The sequence below is a fragment of the Oncorhynchus mykiss genome, chromosome 20, assembly GCF_057628025.1.
Source record: "Oncorhynchus mykiss isolate SJ-2025 chromosome 20, ASM5762802v1, whole genome shotgun sequence".
Lineage (NCBI taxonomy): Eukaryota > Metazoa > Chordata > Actinopteri > Salmoniformes > Salmonidae > Oncorhynchus > Oncorhynchus mykiss.
The window spans coordinates 43,724,214-43,744,475 of record NC_143041.1 but is presented as its reverse complement, the minus strand read 5'-3'; the positions used below and the strand labels follow the sequence as shown (position 1 = coordinate 43,744,475).

General features: G+C 43.7%; 1 long non-coding RNA gene across 1 annotated transcript in view; it reads right to left on the bottom strand.

Moving 5' to 3' along the window:
• The window catches only part of LOC149974604 (uncharacterized), a 38,858-nt gene extending 22,400 nt beyond the window's left edge, over positions 1-16,458 (bottom strand). The window contains exon 1 of the long non-coding RNA XR_016489523.1: positions 16,387-16,458. This is a non-coding gene — a long non-coding RNA (uncharacterized LOC149974604). The remainder of the gene's footprint in view (positions 1-16,386) is intronic.
• Positions 16,459-20,262: the final 3,804 nt, after the last annotated feature.

Genomic DNA, 20,262 nt, shown 5'->3' with positions numbered 1-20,262 from the left:
TTCCTAATGGTTAAGTTTCCGGGTAGAATTATTTAATCATTTTTAACCTTATAAATCATTTTATCAGTACTTTCCTTACATAAGTATTCAGACCCTTTGCTACGAGACGCGAAATTGAGCTCAGGTGCATCCTGTTTCCGTTGAACATTAGAGGAGACCAATAACCTGTTGGTCACTCTGACAGAGCTCCAGAGTTCCTCTGTGGAGATGGGAGAACATTCCAGAAGGACAACCATCTCTGCAGCACTCTACCAATCAGGCCTTTATGATAGAGTGGCCAGATAAAAGCCACTCCTCAGTAAAAGGCACATGACAGCCCGGTTGGAGTTTACCAAAGGGCACCAAAAGACTCCCAGACTATGAGAAACAAGATTCTTTGGTCTGATGAAACCAAGATTGAACTCTTTGGCCTGAATGCCAAGCGTCACGTCTGGAGGAAACCTGGCACCATTCCTACGGTGAAGCATGGTAGTGGCAGCATCATGCTGTGGGGATGTTTTTCAGCGGCAGGGACTGGGAGGCTAGTCAGGATCAAGGGAAAGATGAACGGAGCAAAGTACAGAGACATCATGGATGAAAAACCTTCTCAAGAGCTCTCAGGACCTCAGACTGGGGGCGAAGGTTCACCTTTCAACAGGACAACGACCCTAAGCACAAAGCCAAGACAACGCAGGAGTGGTTTTGGGACAAGTCTCTGAAAGTCATTGAGTGGCCCAGCCAGAGCCCGGACTTGAACCCGATCAAACATCACCGGAGAGACCTGAAAGGTCTTCATACTTATGTCAATATGATATTTCTGGATTTGAATACCTTTGCAAAAAAAATCTAAAACCTGTTTTGCTTTGTCATTATGAGGTATTGTGTGTAGATTGATGAGGGAGGGGAAAAATAACAATTTAATCCAATTTAGAATAAGGCTGTAACGTAACAAAATGTGGAAAAAGACAAGAAGTCTGACTACTTTTCAGAACACAGTGTACAAGACAGCCAACTCACCGGGAAACATGACTAGGTCTATACTGTATATTCTCTGGACTGTGAGAAGACGATGATAAAAGCCAGTGGGCTCTGCCAAGCCAAGCCACTGTAGATAAGACAAGAGGAGTAGTCAGAGAACAGGGAGAAGCCAACAGCAGGCAGCCAGCGGCCTCAAAGTTCCACTAGATCATAATTGGGCAGGAAAGGCCTCGTAAGGGCCCGGGGCCTCAGAAATAGGGTATCAGGATATCAGAATCCCCCAGCGGTGTGGTGTGTGGTGTTAAACTTCTACAGTACCAGTCACGATCTACCTCCCAAATCACACCCTATTCCCTTCACAGTGCTCTATTTTTAAACAGAGCTCTATAGGCCCTGGTCGAAAGTAGTGCACTATATAGAGAATAGGGCTCTGGTCTAAAGAAGTGCACTATATAGAGAATAGGGCTCTGGTCTAAAGTAGTGCACTATATAGAGAATAGGGTGCCAGTTGAGGTGCAAACGAGAAGAAAGAACAAGTTCACTCTTCTCATTCTCGCTTCTCTTCTTCTTCTCCTGCTGTGCCAGAAATACACTGGCTTCAGACACCAGCCGAACTCAGGCCACTAGATCAGTAGTGGCCTGAGTTCGGTTGGTGTCAGGTATCTATTGATCTGCTCCCAGCAGTAACTATTGATCTGCTCCCAGCAGGTAACTATTGATCTGCTCCCAGCAGTAACTGTTGATCTGCTCCCAGCAGTAACTATTGATCTGCTCCCAGCAGGTAACTATTGATCTGCTCCCAGCAGTAACTATTGATCTGCTCCCAGCAGGTAACTATTGATCTGCTCCCAGCAGTAACTATTGATCTGCTCCCAGCAGGTAAATATTGATCTGCTCCCAGCAGTAACTGTTGATCTGCTCCCAGCAGTAACTATTGATCTGCTCCCAGCAGTAACTATTGATCTGCTCCCAGCAGGTAACTATTGATCTGCTCCCAGCAGTAACTATTGATCTGCTCCCAGCAGGTAACTATTGATCTGCTCCCAGCAGTAACTGTTGATCTGCTCCCAGCAGTAACTATTGATCTGCTCCCAGCAGGTAACTATTGATCTGCTCCCAGCAGTAACTATTGATCTGCTCCCAGCAGGTAACTATTGATCTGCTCCCAGCAGGTAACTATTGATCTGCTCCCAGCAGTAACTATTGATCTGCTCCCAGCAGTAACTATTGATCTGCTCCCAGCAGGTATCTATTGATCTGCTCCCAGCAGGTAAATATTGATCTGCTCCCAGCAGGTATCTATTGATCTGCTCACAGCAGTAACTATTGATTTGCTCCCAGCAGGTAAATATTGATCTGCTCCCAACAGGTAACTATTGATCTGCTCCCAGCAGTAACTATTGATCTGCTCCCAGCAGGTATCTATTGATCTGCTCCCAGCAGTAACTATTGATCTGCTCCCAACAGTAACTATTGATCTGCTCCCAGCAGGTAACTATTGATCTGCTCCCAGCAGTAACTATTGATCTGCTCCCAGCAGGTAAATATTGATCTGCTCCCAGCAGGTAAATATTGATCTGCTCCCAGCAGTAACTATTGATCTGCTCCCAGCAGTAACTATTGATCTGCTCCCAGCAGGTAAATATTGATCTGCTCCCAGCAGGTATCTATTGATCTGCTCCCAGCAGTAACTATTGATCTGCTCCCAGCAGGTAAATATTGATCTGCTCCCAGCAGTAACTATTGATCTGCTCCCAGCAGGTAAATATTGATCTGCTCCCAGCAGTAACTATTGATCTGCTCCCAGCAGTAACTATTGATATGCTCCCAGCAGGTAACTATTGATCTGCTCCCAGCAGTAACTATTGATCTGCTCCCAACAGTAACTATTGATCTGCTCCCAGCAGGTAACTATTGATCTGCTCCCAGCAGTAACTATTGATCTGCTCCCAGCAGGTAAATATTGATCTGCTCCCAGCAGTAACTATTGATCTGCTCCCAGCAGTAACTATTGATCTACTCCCAGCAGGTAAATATTGATCTGCTCCCAGCAGTAACTATTGATCTGCTCCCAGCAGTAACTATTGATTTGCTCCCAGCAGGTAAATATTGATCTGCTCCCAGCAGTAACTATTGATCTGCTCCCAGCAGGTAAATATTGATCTGCTCCCAACAGGTAACTATTGATCTGCTCCCAACAGTAACTATTGATCTGCTCCCAGCAGGTAAATATTGATCTGCTCCCAGCAGTAACTATTCCTCACAGTACATTTCCTCAAACTCTGCGTTGGTGTGTCTGTGTGTCCGCATACTTGTTAAGATGCTCTATGCCAGACCAACAGGCTGACCCCTTGGGAATGATTTTAGTTTTTGGTCAAAAAATAATGTAAAATCCTCAGGAATTCAGCGATTTAAATTATTACATATTTTTTTATATACAGTGCCTTGTGAAAGTGTGTCACAGTGCAGGTGCATTTATACGGAGACTTGATTACACACAGGTGGATTGTATTTATCATCATTAGTCATTTAGGTCAACATTGGATCATTCAGAGATCCTCACTGAACTTCTGGAGAGAGTTTGCTGCACTGAAAGTAAAGGGGCTGAATAATTTTGCACGCCCAATTTTTCAGTTTTTGATTTGTTAAAAAAGTTTGAAATATCCAATAAATGTCGTTCCACTTCATGATTGTGTCCCACTTGTTGTTGATTCTTCACAAAAAAATACAGTTTTATATCTTTATGTTTGAAGCCTGAAATGTGGCAAAAGGTCGCAAAGTTCAAGGGGGCCGAATACTTTCGCAAGGCACTGTATACAGTATATATATATATATATTTATATATTTTACATTTCGGAATCTGTTCCTAAGTACTCCAACAAAAATAAAAATAAATGGACTTACTGTATGTGACCATTTGTTATATTAAAATACAATCTCTTTTTGGGCTTAGTTGTGGTCAATTTGCAGTGTATAAAATATTATGATTATTTTTTTGCCCCTCGACCGTTCATCCGGCGGCTAATTCTAGTTGCTCTACGGGTCTCTCGCTGTGTTTTCACGGCACTACCATCCTCTTTTAACCCTGTCAATTTCAAGTATTTCATGGTTCAATCCTGGAGATCCGGAAGCCGGCCCCATCAGCTGTAGATTACAGTGCTTATCCTGGGCTCCTCTGGTGACTGCAGGAGACATGCTGGCTCTCAAAGTGCCACTGTGACTCTCTTACAGACAGGCCAGGAGAGAAGGGGAGAGAAGGGGAGAGAAGGAGAGAGAGAGTCAGCGATACTGTGGATGTACAGTACAATACTGTGAGTGGTTGTTGTTTTTTATTGAGTTGTCCTCTTGGCCAGGTCTCCCTTGTAAAAGAGGTCTTCAGACCAATGGGACTTCCTGGATGCCACTTATATGTATATAGTCAGACGTAGGAGGGCTGATATTAGGGATGGTTTTAATATATCCCGGCTGTTGTAACATCTTGCAGTGGTACTTCATGTGATCTACTATTCAATTAAAAAAAAAAAAAACAACCGCGGACACATTTAGTGATCCAGCTCAGCTAATGCGTTGGTATGACTCATATTGACTGTTCATCACATCACACACACACTGAAGGTCAACATACTACTCTAGCACTGAACACAGCAGAGCAGGCCTGTGATTCATCACCGCAGATACACAAGTAACAGTCAGAGGTGAAAGACAAGAAAAACAGCTTCTTTTTTTTAATCTCAGGTGAAAACATGATGTTTGTTCTGCTTTGCTGAGAATGATGCCTCTGTTACTTCGCAGGCTAGGCGTGTATCCCAAATCACACCCTATTCCCTAACATAGTGCTGTATTTTTTGTTTGTTGCCCTGATCAAAACCAATGCATTGTGTTTATTGAATAGGGTGTGATTTGGGATGCAGACTAGGGGTCCTGCCCTGGTTGGATTCTCATGGTGTAAACCAGGAATCTCAAAATGGCTGCCCAGAGACCACATCAGGCCCACCAGCTGCTTTCTTGTGCCCCCAGACTGATCTGTAATTTGGGATCCTAAGTGGTGTAAGGCACTGCATTGCAGTACTGGAGGTGTCACTATAGACCCGGGTTCGATCCCGGGCTGTATCACAACCGGGCCGTGGTTGGGAGTCCCATAGGGTGGCGCACAATTGGCCCAGTGTTGTCCGGGTTAGGGGAGGGTTTCGCCGGGGCAGGCCGTCATTGAAAATAAGAATTTGTTCTTAACTGACTTGCCTAGTTAAATAAAATAAAAATTCCTATACGGAATCAGACCTCCCAGCTGGACATCTTCAGGCCATGGTGGAAACACAGGGAGGTTAATGAGGAGAGAGAGAGACAGAGAGAGAGAGCGAGAAAGAGAGCTCTAGAAGATGAGGGTGTTTCAGCTATAATCTGTCTTCCACATCTCTTTGTTTTAGCCAGTGAGATGTGCCGAATGGCCGACCTACAAGATATTTCCCCAAGCTACTGTTGTGAGAACCAGAAGCACATCTCTAGACCACTGTGGGTGAGCTGTCATGGGGAAATTCTCTCTCTCTTTTTCTTTGGAGGAGAACCCCCCCCCCCCCCCCCCCCGTCATCCCCTCAGGGGTCTTGAGTAAACTTCCCATCACCTACACACACTACTGGACTGGCAGACTGAGAGCACATCGCTCTGCACATCACCGCGGCGATATAAAACCACAGGCCTCTGCATGGAGATAAGGCTTCCTAGCAGTCAGTGGAACAGACAAAGCCAGGATGATGAATCATACTGCTGGAGAAGTTGCAGAAGAGAAGACAGAACACCAGCATAATATTGACCCTTATATCAATCCAGACCTGGGTTCAAGTACTATTTGAAATCAGTTTCAAATACTTTAGCTGTAATTGGTTGAGTTGTTGACTTCCCTGTTGCAATGAAACCCTGCCCACATGACACTCATGACAGACTAGAGCAAACACTACAGAGTATTAGAAAGATTTCAAATAGTAATAGAACCCAGGCCTGATATTTCCCTGTATCTCTATCTCTTCTCAGTGGCCGCCTTTTTCCACCCAGAAACCCACTTCAGCTGTCCTGGAAAATTCCTTAACCCCCCCCCACACACACACACACACACACTGATCCGACTCCCCCCCCCCCTCACACCACCTCACACAGACGGAGAGAAAGAGAGAACACGGCCGGGAGCCAGAATGCAAGATAAACCACACAGACAATATTATGTGGGGAAACATTCCTAAATTAGGACACGGTCATACCACAGAGGGGGAAAGGAGATGAAGAAGAGATCTCTTGAAGTGTCATACTCTCTTTTCATAGCCCAGGGAGCAATGGGATCACATGGGCTAAATGCTGTTTAAAAAACAGCTTGAAGACCAGAATGAAGACGGGTTCCTTCGCCAGGGCCGGGTATATTAATAAGCTAGACGTACGCTCTTCTCCCCTTTTGTTATTAAATTACTCGCCTATTGAGTATTCGTTTGCAATGGTGGGTGGCTTCTCGTTTGGGAGATGGGCTTTGGCCCACATAAAATAAGCTCCTGGAGGTGCTGGATGGATTGGACAGGGATGGAAGGCATGGGGAGATGGGCTGTAGGACTATGAAGACAGAGGGAGAAATTGAAATTGGTTGTGGGGCACAACCCTAAAGCCTCTTCATCTGTAGTAGCATTGCAGTTTGTTTAATGAGGGAAGCACATTTTTAAAAATGATTCAACTGCCGTGCTGTCTGTTATGTTGCCGTTTGACTCATCCTGCTCTCTGATGCTGCCGCCCACATTTAGGGCTGAACAGAAAGAGCCCAATTACCAGAAACGATCTAAAACGAACCGCAATTAATCACTGTGGCTTATGGCACATCAGTTAGTGTGATTCATTTGGTCTCAATGAATCCTTTCATTTGTCTATCTATGACATGGCTAAATGTGTCCCAAATGGAACTTTATTCCCTTTTTAGGTCACTACTTTTGACCCCATAGGGCTCCCATAGGGCTCTGGTCAAAAGTAGTGCACTATATAGGGGGCCCTGGTCAAAAGTAGTGCACTATATAGGGGGCTCTGGTCAAAAGTAGTGCACTATATAGGGGGCCCTGGTCAAAAGTAGTGCACTATATAGGGGGCTCTGGTAAAAAGTAGTGCACTATATAGGGGATAGCATAGCCATGTGGGACGCAGCCCACAATACAAATCCATCTTGATGATATGCTCAAATGGCAAAACAAAATTGTGGAATAATTTTACATTTCATGGCAAATGAATCCTCTGGCATGTGGCTGTTTTTTTGGGGCAGTAATTACTCCCTCATTGGAAATTAATTAGCTGTGGCTATTAAACGGAGAGGAATGGTAATGTCCTGGAGGGTTTCATGTCAGGTAGCTAGTCAGGAGAGGGGAGGAGAGGTGAGGAAAGAGGAGAGGAATGGTAATGTCCTGGAGGGTTTCATGTCAGGTAGCTAGTCAGGAGAGGGGAGGAGAGGTGAGGAAAGAGGAGAGGAATGGTAATGTCCTGGAGGGTTTCATGTCAGGTAGCTAGTTAGGAGAGGGGAGGAGAGGTGAGGAAAGAGGAGAGGAATGGTAATGTCCTGGAGGGTTTCATGTCAGGTAGCTAGTTAGGAGAGGGGAGGAGAGGTGAGGAAAGAGGAGAGGAATGGTAATGTCCTGGAGGGTTTCATGTCAGGTAGCTAGTCAGGAGAGGGGAGGAGAGGTGAGGAAAGAGGAGAGGAATGGTAATGTCCTGGAGGGTTTCATGTCAGGTAGCTAGTTAGGAGAGCGAGGAAAGGAGAGGAGGGGAGGAGAGGAGAGAGGAAAGGACTCAATTAGGCCTGTGCTGTGTTCAGGTTATCACACTACATGTTAAGTGAAGCAGGCAGTGCTGCTGTCTGCTGTCTGACTATACGCACTCACACATCCTCCATCTCTCTATCCTCACCATCTAGCTCTGTCAGAGGCCCCAGCCACAGCCATAGACACACAGGCAGCTCTTTGGTTTAGTGTGTGTGTGTGTGTGTGTGTGTGTGTGTGTGTGTGTGTGTGTGTGTGTGTGTGTGTGTGTGTGTGTGTGTGTTTGGGCTAAAACCAGAACAGAGCAGAGTCAGATACTCACTACACTATGTCCCAAAAAGGGCAGTAATTACAGAGGTTGTTATATAAGTGAGAGAGAGTTACAGCTGCAGCACAATCTCCCAGTTCCTAGGACAGAAACACCGTCGGTTCACACACACACATTCCAAAAGCCACGGCAGGTAATAATACACTGACACACACACACACACACACACACACACACACACACACACACACACACACACACCACACCACACCACACCACACCACACCACACCACACCACACCACACCACACACACACACACCGCACACACCACACACACACACAACACACTACCTCAACTGCAGCAGCAGGTAACAAAACACACTGCTGAGAAAACTCTAAACGGAATCCTTGGGAAGTCCCAACTCTGACGTCACCTCATCGACGTTGGAATTTAAAACGGTCAGGGTTAAGGGTCAGGTTTAAGGGTCAGGGTTAAGGGTAACGAAGTCCCAAGCATCCTGGATTGTACTGCTCCTGTCCGTCTATTGAAACAGGAAAAACATCTCTTGGTGATTAACTCTGATTATGTCATTAAGGTGATTTTAAAATACTAAACTAGGTTCAAAATGTGTAATTGTTTTAAATCTGTCACTGTAATCCTTCACACTTCACCGATGGAAAACCAAGTTAAATATCCTCTGAATCTATAAGGTTACATATATCGTATAAAATCCCAAACATTCCCATGGAATGACTCAGTGACACTCAATTCATACAGCAAGAAGCTCAGAATAAACGGAACTTCATCTATTGACAGTGTGTGAGCCAAGCAGGAGAAGAGAAGAGAAGAGAAGAGAAGAGGAGAGGAGAGGAGAGGAGAGGAGAGGAGAGGAGAGGAGAAGACAGACAGACAGACAGACAGACAGACATGTTGTAGCCTTCCATTATGACATCATACTTCAGGTTATGGAAGTCTGTCAGTGGCTGTGTCCCAACTGTCACTCTGTTCACTATCCAAGTGCACTACTTTTTGACCGGAGCCCTATGATCCTTGGTCAAAAGTAGTGCACTATGTAGGGAATAGGGAGCCTGTTTTCTTGAATTTTCAACCCTAACCAGGGATGATGTTAATAGATGCTTAATGGATCAGACTTTCCATTGACTCTGATAAAGGGAAAGGGGGATACCTAGTCAGTTGTACCACTGAACGCCTTCAACTGAAATGTGTCTTCCGCATTTAAACCAACCCCTCTGAATCAAAGAGGTGCAGGGGGGGAATAGTTACCTTGACTTGTTCCACAGAACAAGTTGGCAGGGTGGCCTAGTGGTTAGAGCGTTGGCCTAGTAACCGGAAGGTTGCAAGTTCAAATCCCCGAGCTGACAAGGTAAAAATCTGTCGTTCTGCCCCTGAACAAGGCAGTTAACCCCACTGTTCTTGACTTGCCTAGTTAAATAAAGGTAATAAAATAAAAAGAACATTACGAAACAGAGTTGTTTCACAGAAATCATGACACAGCTCTTTCAGTACCAGCCGAACTCATAATGATCCCCCATCATTAAACTGTAATGACTGGAGGTGTTGCACTAGCTACTGTAGCTACCCAGCCCAAAAATACAGAACGTTTGCAAAATGTACACAAACCCGACCGCACTCAGAGACAAAAATTGTTCCTTGCAGCAATTACTATGGAGAAAAGTAGGGGAGCATACTGCATACAGACAGAGGTCGTTGTGTTTGGAGCTCGTGAGAGAAGGAAAAAAAAAAAAAAAGCTGAAGTCAGCAAAAGCAATAAACCCTGTGTCTGTATACACATCACCCATTACTAAATCTAACTATAATACCCATTACTAAATCTAACTATAATACCCATTACTAAATCTAACTATACTATACTATACTACCCATTACTAAATCTATCTATAATACACACCACCCATTACTAAATCTAACTATAATACCCATTACTAAATCTATCTATAATACACACCACCCATTACTAAATCTAACTATAATACCCATTACTAAATCTATCTGTAATACACATCACCCATTACTAAATCTAACTATAATACCCATTACTAAATCTATCTATAATACCCATTACTAAATCTATCTATAATACACATCACCCATTACTAAATCTAACTATTATACCCATTACTAAATCTAACTATAATACCCATTACTAAATCTATCTATAATACACATCACCCATTACTAAATATATCTATAATACACATCACCCATTACTAAATCTAACTATAATACCCATTACTAAATCTATCTATAATACACATCACCCATTACTAAATCTATCTATAATACACATCACCCATTACTAAATCTAACTATAATACCCATTACTAAATCTATCTATAATACACATCACCCATTACTAAATATATCTATAATACACATCACCCATTACTAAATATATCTATAATACACACCACCCATTACTAAATCTATCTATAATACACACCACCCATTACTAAATCTATCTATAACACACAGCACCCATTACCAAATCTAACTATAATATACACCACCCATTACTAAATCTAACTATAATACACACCACCCATTACCAAATCTATCTATAATATTACACCACCCATTACTAAATCTATCTATAACACACACCACCCATTACCAAATCTAACTATAATACACACCACCCATTACTAAATCTATCTATAACAAACACCACCCATTACCAAATCGAACTATAATATACACCACCCATTACTAAATCTAACTATAATACACATCACCCATTACTAAATCTATCTATAACACACACCACCCATTACCAAATCGAACTATAATATACACCACCCATTACTAAATCTAACTATAATACACATCACCCATTACTAAATCTAACTATAATACACACCACCCATTACTAAATCTAACTATAATACACATCACCCATTACTAAATCTAACTATAACCTAGAGGTGGACTATATATACATCACCCATTACTAAATCTAACTATAATACCCATTACTAAATCTAACTATAACACACACCACCCATTACCAAATCGAACTATAATATACACCACCCATTACTAAATCTAACTATAATACACATCACCCATTACTAAATCTAACTATAACCTAGAGGTGGACTATATACACATCACCCATTACTAAATCTAACTATAATACCCATTACTAAATCTAATTATAATACACACCACCCATTACTAAATCTAACTATAATACACACCACCCATTACTAAATCTATCTATAATACACATCACCCATTACTAAATCTAACTATAATACCCATTACTAAATCTAACTATAATATACATCACCCATTACTAAATATATCTATAATACACACCACCCATTACTAAATATATCTATACTACACAACACCCATTACTAAATCTATCTATAATACACACCACCCATTACTAAATCTAACTATAATACACACCACCCATTACTAAATCTAACTATAATACACACCACCCATTACTAAATCTATCTATAATACACACCACCCATTACTAAATCTAACTATAATACACACCACCCATTACTAAATCTATCTATAATATACACCACCCATTACTAAATCTAACTATAATACACACCACCCATTACTAAATCTAACTATAACACACACCACCCATTACCAAATCTAACTATAATATACACCACCCATGACTAAATATATCTATATACACATCACCCATTACTAAATCTAACTATAACCTAGTGGTGGACTATATATACATCACCCATTACTAAATCTAACTATAACCTAGTGGTGCCTATATAAACACCACCCATTACTAAATCTAACTATAACCTAGTGGTGCCTATATAAAAACCACCCATTACTAAATCTAACTATAACCTAGTGGTGGACTATATACACACATAACTCATTACTAAATCTAACTATAACCTAGTGGTGGACTATATACACACCACCCATGACTAAATATATCTATATACACATCACCCATGACTAAATCTAACTATAACCTAGTGGTGGACTATATACACACCACCCATTACTAAATCTAACTGTATACACACCACCCATTACTAAATCTAACTATAATACACACCAGCCATTACTAAATCTAACTATAATACACACCACCCATTACTAAATCTAACTATAATACACACCACCCATTACTAAATCTAACTATAATACACACCACCCATTACTAAATCTAACTGTAACCTAGTGGTGGACTATATACACATCACCCATTACTAAATCTAACTGTAGCCTAGTGGTGTAACAGTATGAAGTGAACAGTGCACAGTGTGTGACCATTGGAGCAAAGTCACGCATCTCAATATCTCTGGTGTTGTTTGTGGCAACGTCATTTCGCTGAGTCTACCTTGAAAATGAATGATCAAGGAGAACATAACATGTATGCGAAGTTATTATATTTCATTAATCCCATACATTTTCTTCAATATGGGAAAAAATACTGCATTTCCCAAAATGCATTAGTTTAACCCTCCAGTTGACCCAAACAAATGAAATGATTGGTGGAAATATAATTAGCTATTCTAAGCACTAAGGTTAAATAAACAAGTAACTATATGAACAATGTTTCCAGAGAAAAGTGATATATTCTTTGGTATCTGGAAGGGTGACCTGTCAGATTCAATGAAACTCACATGTTCTTTGACTGAGTGGAATTTACTTGAATTCCACTGAATTCAATTCTACTTCCTGTCACTCAAACTCATATTCTACATCCTGTGGGGTGTGGCCAATTCGATTTGAATTTCAACTCATGAGTTGAATGAGAGTCAATTCCAAAATTCCGAATTGAGCCCAACCCTGCTATAAAGTGCCCAAGTTTTGACCGGGGCCCATAGGGTTTGTGGTCAAAAGTAGTGCACTATAAAGGGAACATGATGCCATTTGGGACGCACATAGTGTGTGACCACAGCCTGACCTACAACCAACTACTCACTTACACAGACTGGGGAAAAAAAATCTATAGATTAACTGGCATGAAATGGTGAATGATTACCCTGCTAATTCTTATCTGTCTCTTTATAGGCTGGTGGCGAAGTAAATAGAGAGAGGGAAAGAGAGAGAGGAGAGAGGGAAAGAGAGGGGGAGGGAGAGAGGGAAAGAGAGGGGGAGGGAGAGAGGGAAAGAGAGAGGAGGGAGAGAGGTAAAGAGAGAGGGGGGAAAGAGAGGGATATAGAGGGGGGGGAGAGAGGGATAGAGAGAGGGGGAGAGAGGGAAAAAGAGGGGGAGGGAGAGAGGGAGAGAGAGGGAAAGAGAGAGAGAGGGGGGAGAGAGGGAAAGAGAGAGAGAGGGAGAGAGGGAAAGAGAGGGGGAGGGAGAGAGGGGAAGGGAGAGAGGGAAAGAGAGAGGGGGAGAGAGGGAAAGAGAGAGGGAGGAGAGAGGGGGGGAGAGAGGGAAAGAGAGGGGGAGGGACAGAGGGAAAGAGAGGGGGAGGGAGAGAGGGAAAGAGCGGGGAAGGGAGAGAGGGAAAGAGAGGTGGAGGGAGAAAGGGAAAGAGAGGGGGAGGGAGAAAGGGAAAGAGAGGGGAAGGGAGAGAGGGAAAGAGAGAGGGGGAGACAGGGGGGGAGAGAGGGAAAGAGAGAGGCGGAGAGAGGGAAAGAGAGAGGATAGAGAGACAGGAGAGGAGAGGGAGAGAGGGAAAGAGAGAGGGGGAGAGGGATAGAGAGACAGGAGAGGGGAGGGAGAGGGATAGAGAGACAGGAGAGGGGAGGGAGAGAGAGGGGAAAGGGAAACAGAGAGGGGGAGAGACAGGTGAGGGGGGAGGAGGAGAGAGGGAAGAGAGAAGGGGAGGGAGAGAGAGAGAGATTTACTTTTAGCGAGGTGAGAGGACATAATGCTCCAATGACTCCATCTCCATCTATCTGTCCTGTGTAACTGTCTCCATCTCTCTGCCCTGCCTAACTGTCTCCATCTCTCTGCCCTGTCTAACTGTTTCTATCAGTCTGCCCTGCCTAACTGCCTCCATCTCTGTGCCCTGTCTAAATGTCTCCATCTCTGTGCCCTGTCTAAATGTCTCCATCTCTCTGCCATGTCTAAATGTCTCCATCTCTCTGCCCTGTCTAAATGTCTCCATCTCTCTGCCCTGTCTAAATGTCTCCATCTCTCTGCCCTGCCTAACTGCCTCCATCTCTCTGCCATGTCTAAATGTCTCCATCTCTCTGCCCTGTCTAAATGTCTCCATCTCTCTGCCCTGTCTAAATGTCTCCATCTCTCTGCCCTGCCTAACTGCCTCCATCTCTCTGCCCTGCCTAAATGTCTCCATCTCTCAGCCCTTCCTATATGTCTCCATCTCTCTGCCCTGTCTAAATGTCTCCATCTCTCTGCCCTGCCTAACTGCCTCTATCTCTCTGCCCTGCCCAAATGTCTCCATCTCTCAGCCCTTCCTAAATGTCTCCATCTCTCTGCCCTGTCTAACTGCCTCCATGTCTCTGCCCTGCCTAACTGTCTCCATCCCTCTGCCCTGCCTAACTGTCTCCATCTCTCTGCCCTGCCTAACTATCTCCACCTCTCTGCCCTGCCTAACTGTCTCCATCTCTCTGCCTAACTGTCTCCATCTCTCTGCCCTGCCTAACTGTCTCCATCTCTCTGCCTATCTGTCTACATCTTTCTGCCCTGTCTAACTGTCTCCACTTCCCTGCCCTGCCTAACTGTCTCCATCTCTCTGCCCTGCCTAACTGTCTCCATCTCTCTGCCTAACTGCCTCCATCTCTCTGCCCTGCCTAACTGTCTCCATCTCTCTGCCCTGCCTAAATGTCTCCATCTCTCTACCCTGCCTAACTGTCTCCATCTCTCTGCCCTGCCTAACTGTCTCCATCTCTCTACCCTGTCTAACTGTCTCAATCTCTCTGCCCTGCCTAAATGTCTCCATCTCTCTGCCCTGTCTAAATGTCTCCATCTCTCTGCCCTGCGTAACTGTCTCCATCTCTCTGCCCTGTCTAAATGTCTCCATCTCTCTGCCCTGCCTAACTGTCTCCATCTCTCTACCCTGTCTAACTGTCTCCATCTCTCTGCCCTGTCTAAATGTCTCCATCTCTCTGCCCTGCCTAACTGTCTCCATCTCTCTGCCCTGCCTAACTGTCTCCATCTCTCTGTCTAACTGCCTCCATCTCTCTGCCCTGCCTAAATGTCTCCATCTCTCTGCCCTGTCTAAATGTCTCCATCTCTCTGCCCTGCGTAACTGTCTCCATCTCTCTGCCCTGTCTAAATGTCTCCATCTCTCTGCCCTGCCTAACTGTCTCCATCTCTCTACCCTGTCTAACTGTCTCCATCTCTCTGCCCTGTCTAAATGTCTCCATCTCTCTGCCCTGCCTAACTGTCTCCATCTCTCTGCCCTGCCTAACTGTCTCCATCTCTCTGTCTAACTGCCTCCATCTCTCTGCCCTGTCTAACTGCCTCCATCTCTCTGCCCTGTCTAACTGCCTCCATCTCTCTGCCCTGTCTAACTGTCTCCATCTCTATGCCCTGCCTAACTGTCTCCATCTCTCTGTGCTGTCTAACTGTCTCCATCTCTCTGCCCTGTCTAAATGTCTCCATCTCTCTGCCCTGCCTAACTGTCTCCATCTCTCTGTCTAACTGCCTAACTGTCTCCATCTCTGTCTAACTGCCTCCATCTCTCTGCCCTGTCTAACTGCCTCCATCTCTCTGCGCTGTCTAACTGTCTCCATCTCTCTGCCCTGTCTAAATGTCTCCATCTTTCTGCCCTGCCTAACTGTCTCCATCTCTCTGCCCTGTCTAAATGTCTCCATCTCTCTGCCCTGCCTAACTGTCTCCATCTCTCTGCCCTGTCTAACTGTCTCCATCTCTCTGCCCTGCCTAACTGTCTCCATCTCTCTGTCTAACTGCCTCCATCTCTCTGCCCTGTCTAACTGCCTCCATCTCTCTGCCCTTTCTAACTGCCTCCATCTCTCTGCCCTGTCTAACTGTCTCCATCTCTATGCCCTGCCTAACTGTCTCCATCTCTCTGTGCTGTCTAACTGTCTCCATCTCTCTAAGTCAATAGCGGTGTGGTGTCACTGACACAACCTCTTGAAAAACACGTTACACAACCACAGCCAGACGTCTGTCCACATTATTGGAATGTATGGCATGGTTGGAATTACTCCTGTAATAGTGAACCACACACACACACACACACACACACACACACACACACACACACACACACACACACACACACACACACACACACACACACACACACACACACACACACACACACACACACACACACACACACACACACAAACGCTTCTGCGACACACTCCTTCTCTCCCCACTAAAGCAGAACAATGTACTGTTGAACTGTTGTAAACAGAACACACCAATCCTGGGGAATGGCCTGTTTCACTCACCGTCTCATTGCCAAACTACACGTCGACGTACGGCATGACCTTCATCCATGGCCTCTTTGAAGAACTGGCTGATGAAAGCCACAAAGAGGTTCAAGCCAAAGATCTTGTTGTTTTCAGACGTCTGCTTCGCCACCTTCAGGTTTGACTCGAAGGACACAGTCAGGAAGAAACTCTGAAAACAACAGGAGATGTATCATTAAATAATATATAGCTACACTACCGGTCAACAGTTTTAGAAACAGCTACTCATTCAAGGTTGTTTTTCTTTCTTTTTTCGACTGTTTTCTACATTATAGAATAATAGTGAAGACATCAAAACTGTGAAATAACACATGTGGAATCACGTAGTGATCAGAAAAGTGTTAACAAATGAAAATAGATTTGAGTTTGAGATTCTTCAAATAGTCACCCTTTGCCTTGATGACAGGTATGTGAGGTAGTCAATTAACAGGTGTGCCTTGTTAAAAGTTAATTTGTGGAATTTCTTTCCTTAATGCTTTTGAGCCAATCAGTTGTGTTGTGACAAGGTAGGGGTGCTATACAGAAGATAGCCCTATTTGGTAAAAGACCAAGTCCATATTAGGGCAAGAACAGCTCAAATAAGCAACGAGAAATGACAGTCCACTATTACTTTAAGACATGAATGCCAGTCAATCCGGAAAATTTCAAGAACGTTGAAAGTTTCTTCAAGTGCAGTCGCAAAAACCATCAAACGCTATGATGAAACTGGCTCTCATGAGGACCACCACAGAGTTCAAGTAACAGACACTTCTCAACATTAACTGTTCAGAGGAGACTGTGTGAATCAGGCCTTCCTGGTCGAATTGCTGCATGGAAACCACTACTAAAGGACACCAATAAGAAGAAGAGACTTGCGTGGGCTTAGAAACACGAGCAATGCACATTAGACAGGTGGAAATGTGTCCTTTGGTCTGGAGTCCAAATTGGAGATGTTTGGTTCCAACCGTTGTGTTTTTGTGAGACGCGATGTGGGTGAGGGTATAATCTCCACATGTCTATTTCCCACCGTGAAGCATAGAGGAGGAGGTGTGATGGTGTGTGGTTCCCACTGTGAAGCATAGAGGAGGTGGTGTGATGGTGTGGGGGTGCTTTGCTGGTGACACTGTCTGTGATTTATTTAGAATTTAAGGCACACTTAACCAGCATGGCTACCACAGCATTCTGCAGCGATACGCCATCCCATCTGGTTTGGGTTTAGTGGGACTATCATCTGTTTTTCAATAGGACAATTACCCAACACACCTCCAGGGCTATTTAATCAAGAAGGAGAGTAATGGAGTGCTGCATCAGATGACCTGGCCTCCACAATCCCCCAACCTCAACCAAATTGAGATGGTTTGGGATGAGTTGGACCGCAAAGTGAAGGAAAAGCAGCCAACAAGTGCTCAGCATATGTGTGAACTCCTTCAAGACTGTTGGAAAAGCATTCCAGGTGAAGATGGTTGAGAGAATGCCAAGAGTTTGCAAAGCTGTCATCAAGGCAAAGGGTGGCTTTTTGAAGAATCTCAAATAAAAAATGTTTTTATTAACACTTTTTTGGTTACTACATGATTCCATATGTGTAGGTGTCTAAAACCTTTGACCGCTTAAATGTGTGTGTGTGTGTGTGTATATATATATATATATATATATATATATATATAGAGAGAGAGAGGGACAAGCATGTATATATATACAGTACATATATAATACTATAGCATCATCAAACATGAGACAATAAACACTATTATCATCATCACACACACACACACACACACACACACACACACACACACACACACACACACACAGGAAGACACTCTGAAAACAACTGACTGTTATAGTATAAACAAGCATCATATTTCTACTGTTATCAATCCCCACAGCGCCACACATACAGTACAGACATACAGTACAGACATACAGTACAGACATACAGTACAGACATACAGACATACAGTATAGGCATACAGTACAGACATACAGACATACAGTATAGACATACAGTACAGACATACAGACATACAGTACAGACATACAGTACAGACATACAGACATACAGTACAGACATACAGTACAGACATACAGAACAGACATACAGTACAGACATACAGACATACAGTACAGACATACAGTACAGACATACAGACATACAGTATAGACATACAGTACAGACATACAGACATACAGTATAGACATACAGTACAGACATACAGACATACAGTACAGACATACAGTACAGACATACAGACATACAGTACAGACATACAGTACAGACATACAGAACAGACATACAGTACAGACATACAGACATACAGTACAGACATACAGTACAGACATACAGGCTGTGGTCTAACAGAGAACATGAGCCAAAATGGTTTGAAACAGACCTCCCCGAATGATAAGATAATAGAGGTGTTTAGGGGTGGTTAGGGGTGGTAAGGGGTGGTTAGAGGTGTTTAGGGGTGGTAAGGGGTGGTTAGAGGTGTTTAGGGGTGGTTAGGGGTGGTAAGGGGTGGTTAGAGGTGTTTAGGGGTGGTTTAGAGATGTTTAGGGGTGATTTAGAGATGTTTAGGGGTGGTTAGGGGTGGTAAGGGGTGGTAAGGGGTGGTTAGAGGTGTTTAGGGGTGGTTAGAGGTGTTTAGGGGTGGTTAGGGGTGGTAAGGGGTGGTTAGAGGTGTTTAGGGGTGGTTTAGAGATGTTTAGGGGTGGTTTAGGGGTGGTAAGGGGTGGTAAGGGGTGGTTAGAGGTGTTTAGGGGTGGTTTAGAGATGTTTAGGGGTGGTTTAGGGGTGGTAAGGGGTGGTAAGGGGTGGTTAGAAGTGTTTAGGGGTGGTTTAGGCCTCACCATTTATCTAAAATCGTTTCTTAGAACATATACAGTTACAACAAAAGACAAGGCAGCGAATACCAGAGGACAAAGCGTCTGGCTCTGGTCCAAGGCCCTGCTCTGAAAGGAAGCAACATTCACGTATCGGATTAACAGGAAAACAAGAGTCCGGTATGGACTCTGGCTACTGAGAAACAGGAGGACTGCTCATTGTGATGAATGAAAATAAATCAGGTAAGACAACACTTCTGTGTTGCAGGTTGAAATCTGAAGCGAGACTTTCTTGCAAGCCACACCAAACCGCCCTTCTTTCTCATAGTGGTTTTCTTCAAACTTGTTTTTCATCTTCACAATGTGTGTCACAATAGAGGTAGAGAAAGGGGGGAGGGAAACCTTGTACATTAAATCTAGCTGAAAAGCTTTCGTTGAGGCTGAACAGTGCACCTCTCTCATTAAAGCGCATATGACATTTGCAGTGAGTGAATGGAGGAGCGACCTTCACATTGTAAAAGAAAGAGACAGTAATACATACTGCTGAATGGAGGGTACCTGTGTAGTCAATCATAAGTAACAATGTACTACACGGTACTAAGTGGGGGAATATTTCTTCACATATTCATGCAGTCTTTAGAGGAATTTTTGTTCTGTCAATGGAAATTCTCATTACTTTATATTGCTTTACACTGTATGCAATCGTGCGGATATGTAAAATGCCTTTGGTTAGGAATGACTAGGACTGGGTCAGTGCCCTTGGGTTGCTGTGTCACGGAACGACGATGTTTACATCTGTGTAAAATGAAAGGTGTTGGAAATGGAAATTGATCATGAAAGTGTGTGGATGTGTTTGCTTGCCGTATGTGGAAAAACAAAAAAAACTCTTAGGTAATCGACCCTGACATTTCTCTGTCAGAATATACCAACATGTCAGAATGTACCAACATGTCAGAATGTACCAACATGTCAGAGTATCAGAGGAACGGGAACCAGACTCTGTCCTGGAACCAGACTCTGTCCTAGAACCAGACTCTGTCCTTGTTCCAGACTCTG